This window comes from Meleagris gallopavo, chromosome 3 (assembly GCF_905368555.1).
Source record: "Meleagris gallopavo chromosome 3, MGAL_WU_HG_1.1, whole genome shotgun sequence".
In the NCBI taxonomy this organism is placed as follows: domain Eukaryota; kingdom Metazoa; phylum Chordata; class Aves; order Galliformes; family Phasianidae; genus Meleagris; species Meleagris gallopavo.
In genome coordinates, this window is record NC_139406.1 from 43,056,231 (window position 1) to 43,080,132 (window position 23,902).

Consider the following 23,902-nt stretch of genomic DNA (forward strand, 5'->3'; position numbering starts at 1 on the left):
ATTATGTGATGAGTAATAAGCCTATAGTTACTAGGCCTGCTGAGAAACTCATTCTCTAGAGTATGAACATGGTTATTGCACTTCAGACTTTGTTTCAAGCAAAACATATTTTACACTAAGTTATTCAATGTGGTCAGGAAAAATAACTAGAAAGAACTTTTAGTGTTATCCATTTTAAGGAGTTTAGCGTGTTTCTGTACTAGTTCATTCTGTGCTTGTATAAATCTTTTCAAGCTCCTTTTTTACCATATGCCGAATACATTAAAAATATAGTCTAAATACTCAGTATTTCCTTGTTGTGGTATTTTTGACATAATTATAGCTTTTTTAAAAATAGGCAGAAACATGTTTTGAGTATTTCCTCAAATTAAAAAAAAACAACAGCAAAAAAACTTCTAAAGCCTCATGATCTTGCAAATGAGTTACAGTGAGCAAGGACAGAAGCTTTTCCCAGCCTTTGTGTTGGCATGAGCCAGTGGCGTACCAAAAATGTCCTGAACAAGGAAATTTTCAAGACATGGGACACACAGGAGGTAGAGAAAGAAGTGCTTGCTGCTAGGAAAAGAAATAAAGGTCACCTTCCAAGAGAAAACAAAACAAAAACAAGACATAAAACCACATACAGAGATATGGAAGCAGAGGACTGCAAGACAAGACTGCATCCACCAGCTCATGCAATCACAAATAGCCCTTCAGCACAAAACTAGTTTAGTGGAGTCCAGAGTGTGCTGGCAGAGCTCACTTGGCTCCACAGGCCATAAACACGACATGCTGATCTACGTGAAACGTGTCAGAAAAGAGCAAAAGTCATAGTTCCAGTTTGTTCCAGGAAGAAAGGCAAGGCCGAGGGCAGCAGCAGCAGCCTGGGTTCCTGCAGCAGCAGGAAATGTGGTGGGAAATGGGTGAGCAGCACACTCCAACTGGGCACCTGGAGCCAGCAATAAAGCACTGACAGCAGCATGTTATGTGTTTATATCCCAAGCAAGTCTTCTGCTTGGAAGATTTTCTACTGAATATTTCTTTGAAAGACAAAAATACATGCCTGAACTCCAATTAGACACTAAGTGTAATTTGAAAAGGAGAGAGAAATTCTCCATGAGCCCTTCCAAATTAGGAATACTCAGAATTAATATTACATAAATACAACGAACACAAAGTAAACAAACCAACAGCCTTGCTGCCTTTCAAAACTCACTAGGTATCTCAACAAAGATAAGGATTCCTCTCATTTTCCACCTAGAACTTCTCTAATCCTCACTGCAAATTGGTGGTCCATGATACTCAACACTGTTCTGGAAATTTTTCATTTCTATCCTGACGTTACTTGTCACCAGCCCACTTACAATCACTGTAAGTGAAAAATTAAAAGCCACGATGGCAAGAAGTCAAACCACCACTGATACAGCATATGGATGTTCTAAGTAACACTGAAGTGGTTGTGCTTAGTCAATGACTGCCACACCACCTGCTAATAGACTGTATAAATCCATTACTTTTTCTGAATGCTGAATCTTTTTTTCAATGGAAAAGAGAAAATACAACTATTAGGCAGAGGCCAGATTCCTTTAGAACATTTTACAAGAGTTACTGTCTAGATGAGGCTTTCACAAATCAATATTGGATAAATCTCTTAGAACAGCATCCAAAACCATACACCAAGAGATATGTAAAACCCTACCAGTGAAGAAAGATTTAAATAACTGTGTTTAACACAGATGAGATCAAACAGAGAAGAATTAAATACTTTTTTAAGTTCCAGGAGATTATTGCAATGAGGATACTGATGAACTCAGTCAGAAAGAACAGGAAATATTCAGCTTAATAAGAAAACAAGCAATGCAACTAGTTAATTTGAGAGGTCACAAAATCCTTAGCACTGGATAACTTTAAGGACAAGTTGGACACATGCCTGTCCAGTAGAGCTTACACATACCTCTTCATTGGGGAAACATCTATCTGAAAAGTCTTCTCTATTCCCGTGTTTTGGTGATTTTAAGGCAAACCTTATTTTACTCTACATTCAACTGCTGCAAATCAAACGTCTGCATAGCATACTTTGAATTCTAAAGAGTATATAGAATATGTCAACAAAACGGAACTTTATAACAGTTAATCAGGACAGTCCATTATTAGAAGCCGGATCTGTATTGCTCCAACAACAAACCTAGTCTTTCTTTTGCTTTGATGGATATAAGCTCAGGTTCAAGTCTATCATTATTATGATTATTTTAAATAATGACAAACACCTGAAATTTTCCAAGACCAAACTTCCCTGCAGGCAGGAATCTGTGTGTGTAGTTATGCATTGACTTTCACGGCTTAAAACAGCTAAGGCTGCAGTTCCTATTCTAAAGAGGATACGCAGGCTGTCAGCATTACTGAGAAGTTACAGTTGACATCTCAATCCAAATACAGTCTCTTCCTTTGAATCCAGACTTCCTAAGAATACTGCATGGAACACATTCATCACCAAACAATAAAAACAATCTGAAAATTTAGGTGGACTGCCTAATTGCTGACATTCAAAAACAACTCATAGAACTTCTTATAATCCCTAATCTATCAACAAAACCATATAAATGCTTTTTTTTTTTTTTTCTTTTAATGTTTAAAGGTTTTAAACATCGTTAAACATACCATACTGCTGTAAAAGCAACATAACTGTTTAATTCAGTGAATATCATCAGTGACCATCTACTTAAGTTTTAAAGAAAAGTACTTACACTTCAGCAGGTTATGAGGCAAGTAGATGACTGTAGCAGCAAAACTTTCTGGACTGCTTCATTAATATGTTTGTGAATAACTACAGATCTTTAAAAAATTGCATTTGTATCTCTGTAAAACATAAATAAATCAAAACTGTGCGTATCTCATGACTCTTAAGTACAATCTGCATTGGTGTGATAAACGAAAAAAGAGAGGTATACATGCCCCAAATCAAACAAGACAGTGAACAGTGGGGTTTAAATAACTACCTTTTAATTGGCTACAAAAAAGTTAGTTCATAGAAGAACAATGTGTATTTACAAAACTGAAGGCTTCAGCAATAAGAAACTTGCTGGCAACATTTACATGAGACTCCTCCTTTTATAGTCAACAATAAAATGAAATTTTAAATTCTACACCTTCAAATTGGCGGTGAACACTCCATAGGAGGGAGGGGATATTCTTTACCTACAGTGCAACTTTCTCTACCAGTACGTGAAATAAAACAGAATCTTTAGTAAATCCAAACTCCTTTTTTAGCAAACAAACTAAAAAATTGATTGATTTATTTACAACCTTGAGTTCTGAAGAACAGATAAACACTAGTTTCACATTCAGGGTCAAAGGTGCAGTAGCTGTATTGTCATAGTTTCTTCTATCCTACACCTTGTGTCTCAAACATAGGAAAGATAATCTAGCGTATCTCTGAAACTTATCTTAAATAGAAAAACAATGAACAAGAAAACATCCAGGAAGCCAAATAGTAGAACTAGAAAGATGCAGAAGCTAAGCTTCTATGCTAAGGACACCTGTGAAACATTAATTACCTCTTTACCATCATCCCTCATGTCTCTGATTTATGATGCAATCTCCAATTAAATGGCAACATACTGCTTTTCCCAGTAGGTTTCCTTTCTTATTCTAAGAACACAACTGACTTCCACTGCAAATGAACAAGTGCTACATTGCAAGCGATACTTGTTTCTAAGACTCTTCACTGTTTTCTTGAAAAGCTGTATTGAATGAGGTCATGAATTGCAAAAGTAGTTAGAGCAGTTGAACATTTCTTAAAAACAAAAACCATAGAAAGAACTTCTAATTTCACAGGGCTTCACTGTGAATTCAGGCAAGTAGTTTAAACCAATGATACATTCCATGGAGTTTCTCATGTTTTAAGTGCTGGACTTGGCGCTCGAGTCATTAATATACTGTATTATGCTTTTAATTCCTAAAGCCTAATGTTAAAATTTAAGTGTTTGTCAGACTACAAAGAAATGAGTTTGAGCCGCCCTAAAACAGAAAAATACCCCTCTTACCTCTACCGAAAGAAAGAAAAAAAACCCAAACAGATAAAAAAGAGAGGATGACCGAAGAATGGATTTTCTGAGGGTCCTATGACTCAACTCACAGGTAGCTATGCCACTAAAATGTCATCTTGATAAGGTCTGCAGATAAATTCATCAGATGCTTGTGAAATCCATATATCTAGTGGTGGTGAGACTTGTAGGCATTTTCAGAACTACAATTCAGTCTTAAAAGTCTTGTTTAAATGCTTTGTATCCAAGCCCGGAAGGACATATGACACCTTTCCTCATTATACAGTTGGATTAGTATCTATGTTCATTGCCTTTGACCTGTGAAGTCTGTGCAAACAAGGCTGTATGAAGCCAGAGAAGAGCTCGCTCATGTCAATGATTGCCCATAAAGGACGATGTCTGAAGAAAAGATGGCTAGAATCTGAGCCATTTGGGCAACTTGCCTCTTAACAGAGCAGCCAGGAGTGGGTTCATCAATAGGCCTGCAGGCCACAGGCTGGTTTTCCCAATAAATAAAACGAAAGCCTTTACAAAGATAAATAAGAGAAAAACGAAAATTAGTTTTTACACATATCCTAAGCGAGCACCCATTCTGTGCTCACAACATTAAGAGTTACAAATGATCTAACACCTTATTTCTGCTTTGGAAAAAGTGAGGTGTCATCAACTTTAATTTACAAACAGGAAAATGAGTTAGGAGGAGCTCATTCATGCCCAGAACATTCACAGCAGTACAGCAGCATTCTTCCAACAGAGAAGTACAGCCTTTCAAAGAGGTATTTCTCATGTTTAATATTCTAAAAAGCTGACTTCTGAGATGAGAACATTTTCACTTATTTCTGTTCGCTAAAGTTTAGTTCTTCATGCAAAAATGATTAAAGAAAGACTTCAAGGACGTTAAGCTGTTAACTGACATGTGAGTTATGACAGCATATATAAACTCCTTCTAAAGCAATCTTTGGAAATTGTTAAAACACATTTCCAACATTTGACAAAAATAGCTTTCAGACCAGTGATATTTGCTGAAATACATGCAAATCTACTGCATTAATATTATGAAACAAAGAAGCAAAACCCAAGAGTTCTTTGATACCTCAGACACAAAATCAAGAGATTCCCAATTCACAAAATAAATCCAGTAGTCTGCCCCGTAAACTCCAAATATAAGCCATTTGGAAGCACCGAACACCGTGTGATGACACTAGAACAGACCCCGAGATCAGAGAATTTCATTCCTCCTTCTCTCTATAGCATTTTCCTACAAAGATTTCCAAAGCTTTGGAAAGCAAGTGCATGGGATGCTTTGTGAATTCTAAAGCATTTAATGAAACATTACACAAGCATTCAGAATGACAAGTTAAGTAAACTTAACTTAAAGCAGACCTTTAGCACATCAAAAGTATATTTGGATTTTAAAGCAGCCTGATTTATCATTTGAAAAACAATACCTAAAAATGGGTGCAGTGCTAGGTCAGGAGTTAACTTTCAATGGTAATAAAGTACACAGCTTTAGCATTCATTTTCATTTGTCTTTTTCCAGCCTCATTTGAGTTCATTTTTTACTAAAGAAGCACTCAAACCTAAAAACAAGATCGTTCATGGGGGCACTAACGTGCAGCTCCGTGAACATTTCTGCCATTTTTACATTGCACCCATACTTTTCACATAATTTTCCTGTGTTTTCAACAATACAAATGCGGCCAGTATATGAAAACAAAAAATTGGTTACCAGAAAAACATCTGGGAATATAATATACGAATCAGGTTTTTCCTTGATTTTTCTGGTGAAAGAGAAGGAAAAAAATATTTTTTCTAGGGAATCTATTAAAAATCAGTAGTTTCTTTTGATGATTGCTCTATGCAATCAATGGTTCACCCTTGCACTGAGCCTTCAAGGTACTCTAAGGAGAATCAGTGTATAACAAGTGGCTTAAGTATATTATTTATTAGGTAATGTCAAAATATAGTTCAACATCAGCTCCCAAGGTACTGTTGTCAAGGTTCATTGTACCCAGTAAAACAACAACTAGTGCTCTTTAAGAGCTTTTTTTTGTTGTTGTTGGATACTGACTACTTAAAAAATAGCTGATTAAAAATTAAAAGATCTAGCATTTTTTAATTCCAAGTTATTTTCTTTAAATGCGTTATAAGAGAAAAGAATGCTTGAGTTCATTCCAAGTCACATTAATAAAAACATTAAAGTAGAACAGATTTCCCGCACCCAGGATAAGTAATTGAGGATCACAAGTTCAGGAGTTCATGACTTAAATCCTCTTTTGGATGCAAAGACCAACATTTCATCATGTTTCCTTCTTAACTCCTTACTATTCCCTCATGGAATTCACAGTCTAAGCAAGACTGAACTCTGGCTCTGATGAAAATAAATCTGTCTCATTAAAAAATACACATTAACCCCAGCTATTAACTTGGAGGACTATTGGCAATTTCTCCCTTGCAAAATATGACCTGAAGGTTTAAATCATTCCTTCCCTAGATAAATTATTATTTTTAAAGTGACAGTCTTTAAAGACTATGAAGACATACCTGTCACAACAGGAACGTATACCAAAGATAATTTTCTTTCTTTTTGAAGAGGCTTATTAGCCACGACCAATACGATACATGTAAAAACTGATAAAAATGTAGCACTTGATGTATTGCACATTCACGTAGGGCCCTGTGACATCATAATGTCTAAAAAAGCTCTCAGAATAATTAATTTAATTCTGTTTCTATAAGGGGTTTTCAAGAGTTTCAGACACTTTTTCAAAATATGGTAGAAGATAAGCCCTTGAGAAGTGTGCTTTGTAAAGAGAAAATCTGACACCATGCTGCTAACTCGACATTGCTCTAAGACTTATTTTCAAAACTTAAATTCAGTATCAGAGCCAGCATATCCTTCTCACATAATTCAGTAATTTCACATATTCTGAAAACATGCAGCCATTCATTAAAAGCTGCAATACTCATCTGTGGCAGAACTGAAATATTCTTGAGCAGCCAGTAGATCTTTCTTTCAGCAACACACTTAATTATAGACTAGCATTCCCAAGTCCTCCTATATGTTGTGTAGTGCACCATAAGCTACTTTTTCAAGTGGGAGACAGAGGCTCAGCAGAGGCAACTGCCAGACTCCTACCAATGGCTTTCTTAGAGGCAGTTTCTATGTCCAACCCTTCTGACAGCAAGGTGCCTCACAAAAAACATTTATGAAATCCTGATACAGATGACTTACTGCTATGGTTTTGTTTTTTATTTTATTTTTTTTTTTTTTTTTCCCCAGGCACTTACATACAGTTGAAAGTTATTAATTACCAAAGCATGGGAATAACTTTGCTGCCAGCGCCCCATCTTGAACTCTCCCAGGAAACTTGGGGTAGAAGGTGGAGCAGCCATGACAGCTGACTAAGGCACCAGCTTCCTAGGGGGCATTCAGCAGCCCTCATTCACTGCTCTTTGCCAGTCTGCTTCAGATCTCCCATGACCTTTTGTAAATCCACTTAATACCTACCCACGCATTCTATTACCGCCAAGGTTGCTGCAATCTTTAAGCCTTGAGTTTTGCATCATTTGTGCAGGGCACTCTGGAACATAAAATGATTTCAGGACTTTCTTGCCATGCTTAAGTTATTTTTATAATAGATCTACCTCTCCTTCAGCTGCAAGACTGTTTTCAGACTCACCAGCTGTAATGCCAGTTTTCTTGCAGCAATGAATGCCAGAAGATCCTAGAGATTCAAATGAAAGTGGATTCTGGAAATCCCTTTTTATATTCCTGAGGCAGGCTGTGTTAGTGGAAAAAGGGAGTTAAGATGGCATGGGAGTATATTTAAAATAAGGAGGTGTATTAAAATAAAAGCACAACACCCTGCAGCTATGATAAGACACTGCCAAGATTTCAGGAAAGTGCATTTATCTGTCATTAAGTCTGGAAGGGAAGCTGATTTACTGTCTGAATTCCCATGGTGCCGGTTGAAGCTCTACCCGTTGCTAAAAACGTGCTGCACTCAGCTGAACAACAGATGAGGGAAAAATTGAGTAACACCTGCACTCACTGCAGTGGGTTCTACTGAAAAACAGCTTCGCAAATTGCATCTTTTTGCACAGCATGGTCATAAACAGGCTGCAACACATAGTATTCTCCCAAAGGTCCCACGTAGGCAAGATTTCGTCTGAATAGTTGACTGAAGAGATTATTTCACTTAGGCACATCAATAGAATGAGTGTCACATTTCTTGCAAGCACAAGAAAAGGCCCAGACTGTAACAGAAAAAGGGCTCGCTTTACCAATCCTGGTTGAGATGTTTTCTATCACCAACGGTGAATTCAAAGGTTACCACCCAGAATTTTCAAAAACTCATCTTTAGGCAGAAGAGATTTTTCATGATATGGTCCACCTCCTTCTCATTATGCTAAGAAACAGGAACAAAGTATGTACTTAGCATAACCCTGGGGAGAAGGAAAGACTAGCTTTTCTCTTTTATTAATATTAACTACGTTGCTCTCAGTTCACTGCCTTCGAGACCAAAGAGAGAAGCAAGCAATCAACCAACCGAGCAAAAAGCACGTCTGTCTTCTGCAGCACCAGGTACTCCTTGGACTTCTTATTCTTCCTTATTTCCACTGGTCCAGGCTAAATCTGATCTCAGGGATTTTCTTACCACGACCCTCCGACAAGAAGTCAGTAAGTGGGAACCATTCCATTGCTGATGTCCTGACGAAGCTGAAGACAGTTATAACAAATAATTGTAAAGGAGATTTTCTGTTTTAAATTGTATAATATCTACCTTACGAAGGCGTTTTTACCGAAGATTGACAAGTGTGGGAAGTGTGAATTGTGCAAGCGTTCACAAATTATAAGGATCCAAAAAAAGTTGAAATGCATGTGTTATAATATTGGGGAGAGGGAAAGAGTGGAGGTGTCAAAAAAAAAAAAAAAAAAAGGAAAAAAGGGAGGCATTTTGTAAAAAAATTTACCTAGAAAAATTAAAATGGTACCAATGCTTCATTGAATTTCACATTTTGCCAAACCCCGCCTCCAGTACTTTTCATGAATTTATCTGAATGTACATTCTAGAGTCATGAACTCCTTAAAAATACCTTTTTATAACAAGCATTAATAGCATCTTCATGATTGCATAACAAGAATACAGCACTCTTGCAACGTGTAGTTTATCTAACAAATTTATCTGAGGTCTACAGCCACAAAATCAAATTAAAAATTAATTTACCTAACTTGCACTTTCTTTAGAAAGTGTAAAATCCTAGGAAATGCTAAACAAACAGCTATTATTAAAATATATGACTCAACATTAATGAGAAATACAGACAGACTGCAATAGTACTGTCATAACTTAAAAAACACCAAAATATAACATTTTTATGAGCAGTGCATACCCTTAAAGGGCAAAGATTCTGTATATTTAGATGAATTATTGAAATAATCCTATGTAGCTGATTGTACTGATGCAGCTTATACTCTCTCAGGCTCTAATTCTGTAGTGCCTGTTTATGAGAACACCAAAATAGCTTAGTATTGGAAAAAAAAAAAATAAAAAAAAAAAATCAAGGTGTAAGAGTGCTAAGGAAGCTGCAAAGTTCAGTAAACTTGAGCTCCATCTCCAGCAAAGCATAAAACATACTTGTGAAACGCATGGCTCTAAAAAAAAAAAAAAATTAAAAAAAAAAAAATCTGGTGTTGAGTAGCAGGGAAAAAAAAAGTAAGTAAGGTGATGCCTGTCAATTGTAAAAGAGTAAGCAGACAGCAATGGGAGAAGTCTGTAGAGGGAAGCTGTGATGACCTCTCAAATCCAGAAAAGAGACAAGCAGTCATCTAGGTAAGTCCATGGTTTTAAAAAGATACCCTTTAAGATTCTTTTCACCTTTTCTGTGCCTTTGAAAGACTCTTCAGGTCTGGGTTAGTAATTCTCTTCCTTCTATAAGGAACAAAGTCTCAAAATCTGGATGCAAAACATACATGCTAAAAGCATCACAGTTTATATATTCAATATTTAAACCCAGAGCCCTGTCAGAATGGGAGAAATGACCAATCCCTCTTGGAACCAAATGGATTACTGGAACTCATGAGGGAATGATTAACAAAAATGAAGGGGAAAGGACATGAGCTCAGTGACTGTGACACAGATAACCTAAAACAGATTTCTTTGTTCTTTTATAAATGATGCAGACAGACGTTTTTTTAAGGATTTGGTTAAATTTTTAAACAAAAGTTCATTTACGATGTCCAACACGCTCATACATAAAAAGTGTATATGTATATACAAACAGAATTTATCAATTCAATCGAAGAAGAAAAGGTGCCCATATTAGTCTTATTGTGTAATAACAAAGCAGGGAATCACTGGATTTGCACTTAACTATTTGGTAACATACAGTGTGAATGAGATGGAAGACATAACATCCTGTCACTTAATATGGATTCGCTTACTAAGTCTGCAAAGCAAATCTTGCCAGTCTCAGTTGCCAACATTTTGCACAGAGCTCTTGACTCCACCCATAAGCAATATTAAACCTTTGACTGTTGCCAATACCACTGAAACATTGTGGTTTGAAAACCACCATGTTTTAAATGCAAAATATGTAACAGATGAGCAATCAGCTTGTTTCTTAAGCAATTACTCCTTGAGTATTATACACTTACTGAATTTAGGAATTATTTCTTATATGTTCCAAGCTAGAAATACTGCAACTTAGTGTTGTCCAATGATTAGCAGCTTCATATGTTTAACAGCTTAAAAAAATAAAAAGTATTAAAGCACAATAAGGTTATATTTTGCTGTAAGATAGTCAACAGCAGAATGTCATTTCATTGAAAGACTGAAGTGCTACCACCCATTAATTCTCTGCAGAAACCATCTACTTTCCAGAGGCTACATAGACAAAGTATTTAAAGCAACAGCAACAATTGCATTTCTGCACCTATTCAAATTTGCATGCAACTCCGATCATGATGTAGAAAGCATTATTCGATAGATGAGTGGAATGCTGGTCTTTTTAACAATGAATCCATGTGACACCATTTTCTTCCCTCTAGCTATAAAGCAATAACTGTTTCTTCACAAGTAACACATCATAGTGCATGTGCCAAGGTGCTGAGAAGCCAGTTTTTCCAAATGTCAAGAACTAAGTGTGTTTCTCAGTTCCTGTAACTTGTCCATTTTCAGTTTGGGACACTGCATGTCACACAGTCCCGAGACAGGACCCTTCCTGCTGCCAGATCGGCTCTTGCCGGAGACAGAATTTAGACTGCCCTGCATGTATAACAACCCCAACTTTTCAAACTCTCATTGAAGAAGAACAAAACAAAAACTGTGAACAAAGGAAAAAAAAATAAATCTCTAATGGTAAAAAAAAAATCCCCCCTTTCTGATGCTATAGTGTAAAATAGCCACATTCTTGGATTCGTTAGAAGGTAGCTCGGCTCTTGCAATGCACTGGATTGTAGGATGAAAGTGATGCTCTGACCATAAAAGACACTAAACCTCATATGCACAATAGTTTGTCCAGTTTCTCCCAACTATAGTGGTTGGTGTAATGCAAGTTCTTTTCCCACAAGATCGCTTTACTCTGTGTAATTAACAAGATGAACAAAGGAAAGAAAATATCCATCTCAGTCACAAAGAAAGAGAAGCCTTTTAAGTGTACTCAGCTCCATAACCACACTGCTTCAAATAGTGCTTTTTCAGCAGTGAAGGTCACCAAACTGTACCTTTTTTAATACTTACATGAAAGGCCAATCCCATCATTAACACTTAAAATACAAGCAGTGATTTGGGGAATGAAAGTTCAAAAGTCTACCACATTCAGCAACATAAAACAAGGCTTATTAAGCTTCCAAATTTCTCTGGATGAGGTGGTGGCAAGAAGGCAAAGTATGTGTTACGAAAAAGGAAATGAGCTCTGCCAATGGTTGAATAACACTGCATTTTTAAGACCTACCACTGCGTTTTTTGGAGAATTACAAGTTTAAGATCTAAACTAATATGATGGCAATGAAAAGTTGCACAAACCAGCCTGTTCCCCTCAGGACGCATCAATCTGAGCTCATGTATGAGTTGGTTCGTATTATTAGAAAGACTGTTTCTTGTTTTAGTTCATGCTTGATGCATGCCAGTATGAATATGCAGAACATTTTTAGTTTTTTTTTTTCCTAGTAGTATATTAATGCTCTTTATAGTATAAGTGAAAAATCTTCCTCACAGTTCTCATACACGAACAATTTATCTGGTCCTCTCCCAAGTTTTGCAGTTTTTTTTTTTATCTTGAGCTCTCAAATTTATCTGGGAAAAAATCACAACACTTTAAGCAACTGAAAAAAAGATTCAAAGAAAAATGAGCAGATGTCTACAGGCACAATGGTTTATCCCTTCAATTTTTACTACTTTTTAAAATGCATTTTATCCTAAAAAGCTCAGGAAGGTAAAGGCATTAAGTGGGCCTTTTACCCCACTTCTGAGATAAAGGAAACAGTGTCATAGAAATATCTCTTGCTCATTTTTCCATCTCTTGAGGTTTCTAACTGGAATAGAGACCAGAGAAAAACTCTACTTTTATCCCTATGTGAATGAGGGACACCTGAACTTGTTTCAAATAATTTAAGTCCAGATACCTGAAGAGGTCCTGCTACTACCATGCACAGGCAACATTTACCTTTTTTCCCCACATAAACTGCTATTTACTTTGCTGTTTATTTTTTTCTGCTTGATATTTTATGAACTTCAACAATACTGGCTTAAGTTGTAATAGTTTAATACCTTATGAGATCTTCACAGTATGTCAACAAAACACAGAAGACAGTCAGAACAAAAAACCATGTCCGCTAAGGGTAAGGGAAAAAGAATAAAGGTGGCAAGAAACTGATGTGCTACCCCATGAGATGACCAGAAGTGAGGCCATTCTCATGCTGGTTGAGAAAACAACACTGCTACCTTGAGATAACTGATTCATTTACATATGAGCAAACCAGACTTTGGTGAGGAATTCCCTTACTGATCAAGACAAGAGATGCTACTTTGGGAAAAGCTGTTTCGGAAACTTAAAACAGTTCTATCTTCTCTCTTTAATTAGCATAATATTAAATCTGCAGCCAAGTTTTCAATGTATTAGTAATTTATCTTTACAGTTACTGGATATTAACATTCAACACTTTCTTGCCTTGCATGAATACGCTTTCTTAGATTCCAAGCACAACACTAAAACTTGACAACAGTTATGATCACAGTTATTGATATCACAGACATTGATCACACTGGTTGATGTTGTCTCACTGCTTCTTGCAGGCATCCACCAGAGAAGTCCTGATTTTGCATGCAAATTGTTGGGTTTGGGAATAGCTATGTTAGTGCAGTGCCTACAACAACAGAGTTCTGATATTTGTGCTGTGGTTAACAATAACAATTCTGGACAAAAAATAGCTTTTGAATGCTGTTAAAAAGAATAACCTGAGACTCTAACCCTGATGCATAGTTTTCTCAACAGCAGAGAAACCTGCTGATGTAGGGATGGGTAAGGAAAGTGAAAAGCTTTATCTCAATTAAATGGCTCTTGGCAGTTCCTGCAAACTGAACTGAAGTCTTAGATGAGGATACTTTGCAGTTCAAGCTGACCTTCTGTTTTCAAGCTGCTCCACTGCAAACAGAAGTTAAAAACATAAATACGAGTGTGTTCTTTTTAACTATAATTAACATATAGTTCATCTGCACTGTTCGTTTCATTCCTCTTGATATTTGCTGCCACCACGAGGATCAAAGATATAATGCACTGCATATATTTTCCAAGGAAAAAGCATGACAAAAAGCAGTACTCAACTGCAAAGCTGAGTCTCACCTCTCGGTTTGTTATCCTTTTGGAGACTATAGCTCATAGTCCTATCTGAAAGCTGTGGAAAGATAAAAGTAGGGAGAATTCAGTGACAAGTACAAAACAACAGAAATGTTCTAAGCTGAGGTCTGCACCTGCGATTCTATACAGCTCTCACTCCTCCTGCCATATTTCTGTATATAGAGCCATTATTTATGCACTCAAGTTCTATCAAAAAAGGCGGCCTCCTTGACATATCACCTTAGTGGTCTACTTTAGTCATAAGGTGCATACTGTTTCCATTTTTAAAACCTTGTCATTCATAAATTTACAAACAAGTGAAAAAAAAAGGCCTTAAGTAATGAGTTCTCTTGACATGTAACAGAAGAACAACATTCAACTTCTTTTTTTTTTCTAGAAGATTAGAAGTCAGAAGATCAGCAAATCAGAGATGCAAAGCTCCGCTTGGTTCTCCCACAGAAGTTTCAAAGCCCTGGAATACAAACTTCTGAGCTGCCTGTGAATCAATCACACAGAATGACCACTTTGTGCAAAAGGAGGGCTGGGTTTGTACAGCCTCACTTATGGTTGTAACACATAACAACTTAGAAGTCCATTTCAGCTTCGACGTACAGGTCTCCTGTGTTAGGCCAGAATGCTTTGCATGCTTCTTGAATGGCTAAAGCTACTGGTGTGATCTTCAGTTCTTCCCAATATTATAAGCTCAAGCATAACAAAACTGCTTTGGTGAAATCTGCACCCAAAAGAGGTGTGACTACTGAACAGGGTTGTTTCGCTGCTTGAGTTGAAGAACAATTAATGAAAATCCACTGAAAGCACCTAGCAGTCACACCAGAAACCATCTCAACACAGTCTTTCCACTTTTTCTGCCAGGGCAACAAAAGGCATGCAGCATGAATACAAAGCTCTGTGTCTTGAAAAGGATAAAAGTGAGTTTAGCATAGTGATTTGGCTATGAGATGTATCACAAAATAAAGTTTAACATATTGGAAACTCTCAGTCTCTTGAAGAGTTAATAATTCTTTCAGCCAATTTCAGGGCTTGCGGCAGAGTAAGGTAGATTTCAAGATATCAGGAGGGAGGTTTGGGCTCTACCCACTTAAACAGTCTGTTCTCTTTATCAACTCATTTTCTAAAGGAGTAAAGGTGGACCAAGGTATACTCAGAATGGGAGGAAAGGCTCAAGGGATGAAAGTGAAGAGCTCCAGAAAGAGGAAACAGATACATACTGATACACACTGATCTTGTTCAAGTCGATTTACTGTTATACAGGAAGCAACAGTTATAAACACGAATACATTTGGATACTATCATCATTGGAACCTGAACTACTTCCACCAGAAGGTGGAAAGAATTAACTGGAAAAAAGGACAGTCAATTTTCCTTTCCTCTTTTCCATACAGTTTCAGAAGCAGCAGCCATAGAAAACCTGAAGGGCACATGAATTAGTTAAACAGCTCTTGATAACAAATCTATCTTCACCCAGACAATGCTGTCCATGAGAGGAGTTGCTAGAAACAGACAAGTTCAAGAAAATGAGGCAGCGAGAAAATAATTGAGTCATTTCACTACCTACTATCCAAGCATTGAATGTACATTCACATCTCTGGACTTAGGCCTTCATGACTCTGAACCTATGAATGTGTTATCTTTCTGATGGAAAACTACAGTGTTCTTAGCTGCTGCACTGATTGTAACAGGGCGTGATGCACTTTTGCCAATTCACTGTGTCCCACTCCAAAGTGCTCTATGAAGCCACTTGGCCTTCCAAAAGGATCTATTCCCTAGTGTTAGTTGTAAGATTGATGTCTGGCAGAAGAGTTTTAACTCACGCCTGGCAGAAGGTGACTGAAAAACACATCAGCCTGAAAAGTAAACAAAAAAAAAAAAAAAGGAAAGAAAAGCTCACTTTGGGATATTCTCATTCATATGCAGTAGCTTGAAAGATGTGGAAACTGATAAGGAGTATTCATTAAGCCATATAAAAGTTGCAACTCTTAATTAAGAAAGCATCAGGAAGCTGAGGATTTACTTAAATAGGAAATAAAAGAATGGTTACCATTACAAAAATGCCAGACCAGTGCTTATTCTGAAGCAGAGGTTTCAGCACAAGACGACCTTTCATGATCTGATCTTGAAGTTAAATGCTATGCCTAAGGAGGAAAAAAAATCCAAGCTGGTTTCAAAATATAATCTACACGGAAATAAAGTCTTCTTTTGAAGTTTATTTTCAAAGTTGCAAAAATAGCATGACCAGCTTTAATTATGCTGTGGGACAAGCCATGTCAGTTTAGCTATAGAATCCCGCTTTGTTCAGCGCAAAGCAAACAACCGGCAAGTAAAGAGCAAATCAAGGTGATATAGCAAATAACAATGGTGCCTATAAACTGCTGAAACAGGTTGAAACCGGTGTAATGAAAGACTCTTGGCACTACAAACAGGCTGTTAGCATTTTCTTTAAGGAAGAGGAACCACTGCCTTCACTGCCACAGAGGTTTGCTTCTCTGTTCATGTGATTACTGAAGAGCAAGCCACATCCAAGTACCTCAAAATTCACTGGCATAGCAATTTACACCTGGGCTAGGAGGAAACTGGGAGCAGTGGATAACATTTTCATACTACTACAGAAGTAGTTTAACACCACTGATGCTTGCAGTCAAGTCACAGCTTCTTTTGGCTACAGATCTAGACAGACATAAGATTCTGCCAAATTTCTTCTGTATTTGTGGGCAAATTATTAAACTTGAAGTGCTGGTAGTCCTTCAGTTCTTTCTTCAGGCTACTGTTAGTATTTTTAAAGCATCCAGCAATAGCCAGAAGTTATAACAGTCAGAAATCAGTTCTAAGTTCAATCATTACTGAGCTACTGGCATAGTTTATCCAACACTGATCTCAGCTTACATAAGATCCCACAGGATTTATTAGTTAAGGAATTGTACAATATAAGGCAAGCCCTAAGCAACAAAACAGACATGGATCTTGAGTATTAAGACAAAACTGTGTAATGTTTTGAATAGGATTTGAATCCTGGATTGTTCCAATTAAGGAATGCATGATTTTCACTCTCCATTGTTATCAAGTCGTGTCCCAGATGACATTTGATAACTTCTATTGTACCCAGAAACATTAATGAAGAGTATGTGTATGTAGTAATGTGTAATGTGTGTGTATATATATATATATATATAAAATATTTATATATTATATATATTTATATATATAATATATATGTGTATATTATGTGTGTGTGTGTGTATGTATTATATATATATATATATATATATATATATATATATATATAGTTGTGCATATTTGCTAGAAGAAAAATGGCAGTCCTAATAATTTTCCAGAAGCTTCATGCAAAAATTGTACCACCATCAAATAATTTTATTACCAGCAGTGGCATACCAAAGCAGTAAGTATTCTGAAGGAGTGTGACCATACAAAGAAAATCCCAGTAACATCCAATTCATTAACTACTAGTCTGCTTCAGCTTGAGATAAATCAGCCTAGAGACTTCAAGAACAAGCTCTCAATTTTTTTTTCCAGACAGCCTCACCATGCTTTAGCAGCAAGGGGCAGGGACAAAGTTCTCCCTCCCAGGAATACAAGTGTCTGTCTGCCTAAGCTCAGAACCCTTTGTCTGGAGCCAAGCTCATTAGGCTAGCACATAAAAATGGTACCAGAAAGTTCAGTTTCTTTCTAGTTGAGTTCTCCTATATCTAATGCCTGGCCACCAGAGGAGTTCCATGCAGAGCTGCAGCACAGCCATTAGAGTTCCTCCCTTTCAGAGGTTCCATTTGAGAAGTAGTTCTTTGAAATTCTGGAAAAACCTTAATTAAACAGAGTAATTCAGACACTAAAAGGCACTGGAGTTTTGTACCAGTTCTCTGAAATAATTCTGCAAATAAAACAGGCTATAGATGCCTAAACAACTAACTCAAATTAAGATTATACTTGTGTTTGATCTTTTTCCACTCCTACTCAGATTTTTAAAAACCTGTAAAGCAGGAGAACATACCTACATTTAGCTACTTAGAAAAACTCACGAGACACTAACGGCTTCTATACATAAAGCAAGAGTTATTCCACATTAAAAAAAAATGAAGCTGACATGTAGTCAACACATCTTATTCACCTGCTATTATTTATTCCACACTGTGTATACTGTAAGGTAGGCATGGTCCTATGAGGAATGCAGAATGGAAGAACAGTCAGGTAATAAAAGGCAACATAACACATACTAATATAAAGCATATATACCAAAGGTTTGCAATGGGTTTGAACAGATACCCTTCATGCTGGAAATATCTTATCTTTGCATGTATATTTGACAAATTAACTATAGTCAGACTCAAACCACACTGAATTTTTTTTTTTTCGCCTTTCATCAAGAATTTTTCATGGCAAATACCAACAGCTGTTTATAGTCACAAGAGGAAAAAAAAGGAATAAAGTATTTCTGTCAATATTTTAAGAATTCTGCCATTCTTAAATGTAAGGAAATTTGTCAGCCTGCAGCTACTGAGTCAGGGCTTGCATGCTGCATTAAGCTTAACAAAAAAAACCACAGGTTTTTTTGTTTTGTCTCAGAATGAATGTTCAGAGAAAAAAAAAAGAAATTCCTATTTTAAGTTAATGAATTATCACCATGACTTAAATGGGTTTCCCATGACTGAATCCAGTAGAAATGACAAAAATAACATTGAAGTGACCAAAAAAAAAAAGTTGGAGGAATTGATATATTTTGAGTATGAAACTTAACACTTATGTGCGCAAGTCTTCTTCAGTGTTTACCATTTGACTCCAGCTGAAGTTGGTGGAAAATAAAACTGCTCAGAACTTCTGAAACGCTTCTAATGTCATATGCCATAAAACTGAAAAAAATGAGACATTCAAAGACAAGGGCATTTACAAAAAGTATTTTCTGCCATGCCTCTGGGTCTCAGCTCCTTACTCTAACTTGAGCAGTAAATTCCAAACTTGATGAGACTGCAGAGTTAAGTTCACATCTAGAATTCTTGGAACACAGCAAGATTTACACTGCTTTCAATGCAAGCATTGTATATACATGGAAATCACACTGACTTAAAACTTCAGATATTTACATAAATTTTGACATCAGAATCAGTAACAGAACTGCTCAGGTATTTCAAGCTATTTTTTCTCCTCCAGCGTTTCTGTTTATAATCTATCTTGGAAGCCCTTTTGAGAGAAAGTAGAAGTTTCCTCCACAGGAGGGCTTCCTGTGTGGAGAGTTAATTAAAACGCTAGAAGGCCCAGCCCTTTATTTACCAGAACACTTACAGAGGAGGAGCTATCCTTTGAAATGTTAAATAAATTACCAACCACGGATGGGGTCAAAAAAGCTTTTCAAGCCACCTAGTGCTCTGAAAAATATATACACTTGGTGAGGAGGGGGGCAAGGACTGTCTGGAACAACAGCATGATGGATGTAGTCAAGTACTTTATGGATTAGATAGTTGTTAAAGGGCATTTAGGATGAGTCAAAGAATATCTCAGTGTGCTCAGACAAGCTTAATTCTTTTATAGAATTAAGAACTTTTATATCTATTTGTTAGTATACACTATCATAAGCATTGACTTCTAAGGCATAACACTCATGACAAATTCTACACTTAACAGATACTAATTCTCTTTCTTATTCTTCCTGCTACCAAAAATAATCAGATACCAAAAAAGTCACCCTAAAATAAAGCTGTTAGTCTACCAAGTGCTTGGTTTAAGAACTCTACATTTTGGGTGGGACTTCCTTGTGGTGAAGATGATTTCAAAACCTGAACGAATAGTAATTCCTCAGCCATAAACAACACCAAAATTAACAAGATTCAGTTAATTTGAAAGACAAGAGTTCAAAAAAGGTCCAAGGAACTGCCTGCAAGATCTGACATGATATAGAAGCCACTTTTGATCCATAGTAAGTAGCAAACACAAGAAGGAAACAAAAAGTATTAAGAAGTATTTTTATTCTCCTCTTCTAATCTGTAATAGTAGAATCTAATCAACTGGCTTAGCATTTCATCTTAAGAAAGTATTTCCAGCTTGCTGAAACTATCAGTTTACTAGGAAAGAAATTTGTTTCTTCTTTTAAGAAGAGGAGAGGGAAGTAGATTGGGAAGCTAAAAACAAGACCATACACATAGATGGAACAGACCAAACAAAATACAGCTGTTTTCAAAATATATCCTCAAGTTAATAAAATTAGTTTGTTTTTCTGGAAATCATAATAGCACCATGCTCCTCCAGCTACCACCACTGTCAGAACAAGTCTTGGATAACCAGCTTCATTGTTTAATGAAAACATTAACCTAGAAATATCAGGTTATGTTCTTCACCTTAAAGCAGTAACAGCAAATAACGCTGTGTGTGTGTCAACACAACCAATTCTTCAAACAGATTCTTGTCCTTCTGCTTCCAAGGTGATGTAAGCAGGTGGGTTTTGTATGTTTTTCAATTTCTGTTGTTGTTTACACAGGAATTCCCTCTAGAAAGGATCCAAGCACACCTTGCAAGCCTCCACAAATGATAATATAAAGAATGTCAACCATGCCTACTGGTACCCTATAAAATAACCTCAGGGCATCAGAAAAGAAAGTTTTCCAGGTATGACAGAATTATTAGAATTACATAGAGTTTGAGAAAAATCACGTTCCAACAAGAATGAGACTGATAGCTACCACTTACAGTCAATGAATCAGTAAAAAACAAGTTATTTGCTTCATTAAAAATAAGTATGTGAGGGATATTGGTAACATATGTGCTCAAGTTAAAGGCTTACCTCGGTGCATCTGCTATTACAAATAAGCAACGCACATGTCTGACTATTCTGCAAAACACCAATACAGCACGTTTCAAGTGGATTAGGAATCAGCTCTTAGCTCAATTTCAAGAACTAACTGTGAATCAAACTAGTTGCAGTATTGGTAGAAAAGTCCCCACGGCATTAGTAAAATTATAGTCAGTGATTAAATATACCACTACAAATAACATCAGCTCATAAAAAGATTAATGTGTGGAGGAGACATGCTGTTGGCAACAGTAGCTCTCTAATAGGCTTGGTACTGTCAAATAATAGCCTTTAATGAGCCATTACAAAGTTGTATCTGGAGAAGTAGCAAGGACAGATTCTTACAGACCAGTTTCAGACTAGAAAGACTTGGATATTTAATGATTGTATATTGTCAGAACATAAAAAACAATCCTCCCTTTAGAAAATAAATGCAATACACCATTAGAAGACAGAGTCCACTTCACTGATACTGAAAAAACAGAGAGGGTTCAGATAAGAGCAATAGGTTAAGAGCACAATTAGCTTTTAAGGAATATTTTTCCATCTGCTTTCTTTCAAGGAACGGAAAAATTAAGCAAGTTCAATTACAAACAAACAAGAGAAAAGAAGTGTACTAAGAAATCCAGACAGGTAGAAGCTAGTTTCTAGGACAGTGTGTATCCTATTCAGAACAGGAAAAATGTCCCAAACAACACCATTGCCTTAACACTTAACAAGAAAATTAGCAAACCAATAATTTTCTTGCTATAATTCAGACTTATTCATTTAGAGACATGGACACCATTAGGAAGCAAATGACTATTTGATTACAAAGGTTGTCCAATGGGAAAACCATACTGGTCACTTCTGGACTTTCATGTCTACTTTTTCATAAATTCCCTATATCTACTCCAATTATCTGGTTGTTTAACTCATGTTGACAATGCAGCTACCAATTCTAACGTCTTTATCAATCTAGCTTTAGCACTGAGCTAGAAGAAACAACTGGACAATGCCATATATAAACAGTAATATCTTCTGATATTACTGAATATACTGAAATTATATTATACTGATTATACTGAATTGTAATGAAAATCAATTTTTCTCATGTGAGAAAAACAGATTAATTCATCATGTAAACAGTCAGTTCAAGTAACTGCCTAGTTATCCCTTCATTAGGGGTATCAGAATACACAGAAAAAATAATGACATAAATTCTTACTTTTAAATAAAATCATTTGTCCTGTGAAAAAACACAAAGCAAGGTATTACAGACAAGCTTCAGATTTACCTTAAATAAGAAGTCAAAGAAGGGAAAACAAATAACACAGAGGAAAACTGACTCTCATATTCTTTCAGCCATCTTCATCTCGGACAGAGAAATGTCATCATTAGGAAAAGGTTAGGTTAAACATCAATGGCAGTCAGCGTAGTAGAATGTAGTTATGTTATGCTGTTTAGAGCTGGGAAGACTGCATATTTGTTTTGCCCTGCACCCAAACTGCACATAGTAGGACCTCTGCAGTGCAGGAGATCCCTTGCAGGCAGTGCCACTGCTCAGATGAACAAGGCACAATAACATGAGGAGTTCTGCTGTTAAGACAAATGCTTTGCCTTGAGTAGAACCAGATGTTGACACTCATTCTTGATAACCCTTCCCACAGCAGAGGAATTGGAACGAAATGATCTTTAATGTCCCTTCCAACCCAAACCTTTCTATGATTCTATAATTACCCTAAGCATAAGCAGACTGAGCATGAAATATCTTCTCATTATCACTCACAGCATCACAGCCCTTATTTCCATTTCATGAAATTTCTGATCAAGAGCACTAGGAGTGGTACCATACATAACACGAAGCAGCATGAAAGATAGTCCCTCCCCGAGTGCCTCACCAAGACCCTCAATACTGCAGTCACCTGAGTGGCTGTCTGACCTTTCATTACATTGCTTTAACTTTCAATGGAGATGGTGAAAAGTTTTCAGTCTGTTGCAGATGGACCTTTTAAATCCTTTTTAAAAAGATAGGGACTACAATTTTTTTTTTTTTTTTTGATGGATTACTCTTCAAATGATACACTTCCACCTTAAATTATGAGCTACTTCAAGTATCAATAAACTTTTCTTCTTTCAGCTTTTCATGAAGCACTTTTCCTTCCTTGGCTCCATCTGGAGCCAACCATCTGATGACAGGAACAAGTTCTGCCATTCTAAGTGCTTTCCATCCTTCCCCCCCTCCCCTCTGCTAAGTCAGTATCCTCACCTCAAGTCCAAAGGCAGAAGTGAGTATTGTTACATCCATAAATATTGTCACAGTTTTCCCTTATAGGAACACACTGCTTGTACTATTTCAATGATAATCAAGTTGGAAAGGCACTACTGGACAAACTCATGAATCCAGATGTCACATTAAGTAGGTTAAGAAAAAACAAGGAAATGACAATGGAGTCTGTACCAACAGTCTCATGCTGGGTGCACCTCGAAGCTTAAAGATGCTTCAAAAGGATTGCTACAGCTCCCAGTCATCAAGAAATCAGAAAGTACAAAAATCAAGCCCACCTCTACTGCTACTGATAAGTCTTCAATTAAGAGACACTGGAACTTTTACAGTACTGAAGAATTACAACAGATGTAAGGCTGCTCAGAACATTCTTACACATAAGAAATGTATTTACTAAAAGGAATAGTGCCCAACAATTATTTAAATGAAGATTTTTAGCCAGTTTTTCTCCTAATGCCAAAAGCTCCTCTGTTCCCCTCCCAGCACAACTTCACACACAGGCCACCATTGCCTATATGCATTTCAAGTTTTATTCTGCTAAACAAACCAAAGCGATCAGCGTTTATATGGAAGAAGGCTGTTTTCTAGAAAAATAAAAATGTGGAGTAAATTCTCTAAATAATGTGTGATTCCGATTTTCATTTGGAATGTTAAATCTAAGGAAGATCAACTATTCTGTCTATGCAAAAGTCATGGTCCTGAAATTCTCATCTGCCTTCCTTCACTGAAATATTTTAAAGGAATAAAAGCAGAACAGTTTGAACAGCTCATCTTCTGCAGTAGGCAATTCACAAGCCAGTAGATCTGATATACAAAAGACTTTTATAAAAATATTTTAATGATATCTTTGCAGATTATGAAGCAATTATTTCAACTGGCTTTTTTTTTTTTAAGTTATAAAATATCACACTAAACCTAGAAATTTAGTGTTTGTATAATACAATCGTAAAGACTGTAAGTATTGGA

General features: G+C 36.5%; 1 protein-coding gene and 1 long non-coding RNA gene across 3 annotated transcripts in view; both read right to left on the reverse strand.

The window, feature by feature from the left end:
- Positions 1-23,902, reverse strand: part of GNAL (G protein subunit alpha L) — a 178,389-nt gene that overhangs the window by 145,778 nt on the left and 8,709 nt on the right. The window lies entirely within an intron of this gene.
- Positions 1,852-16,704, reverse strand: LOC146544681 (uncharacterized). The gene is made up of 3 exons (XR_014882423.1): positions 15,922-16,704; positions 13,869-13,920; positions 1,852-13,670 (listed from the first exon to the last, which is right to left on the reverse strand). It is a non-coding gene; the product is annotated as an uncharacterized LOC146544681 (long non-coding RNA).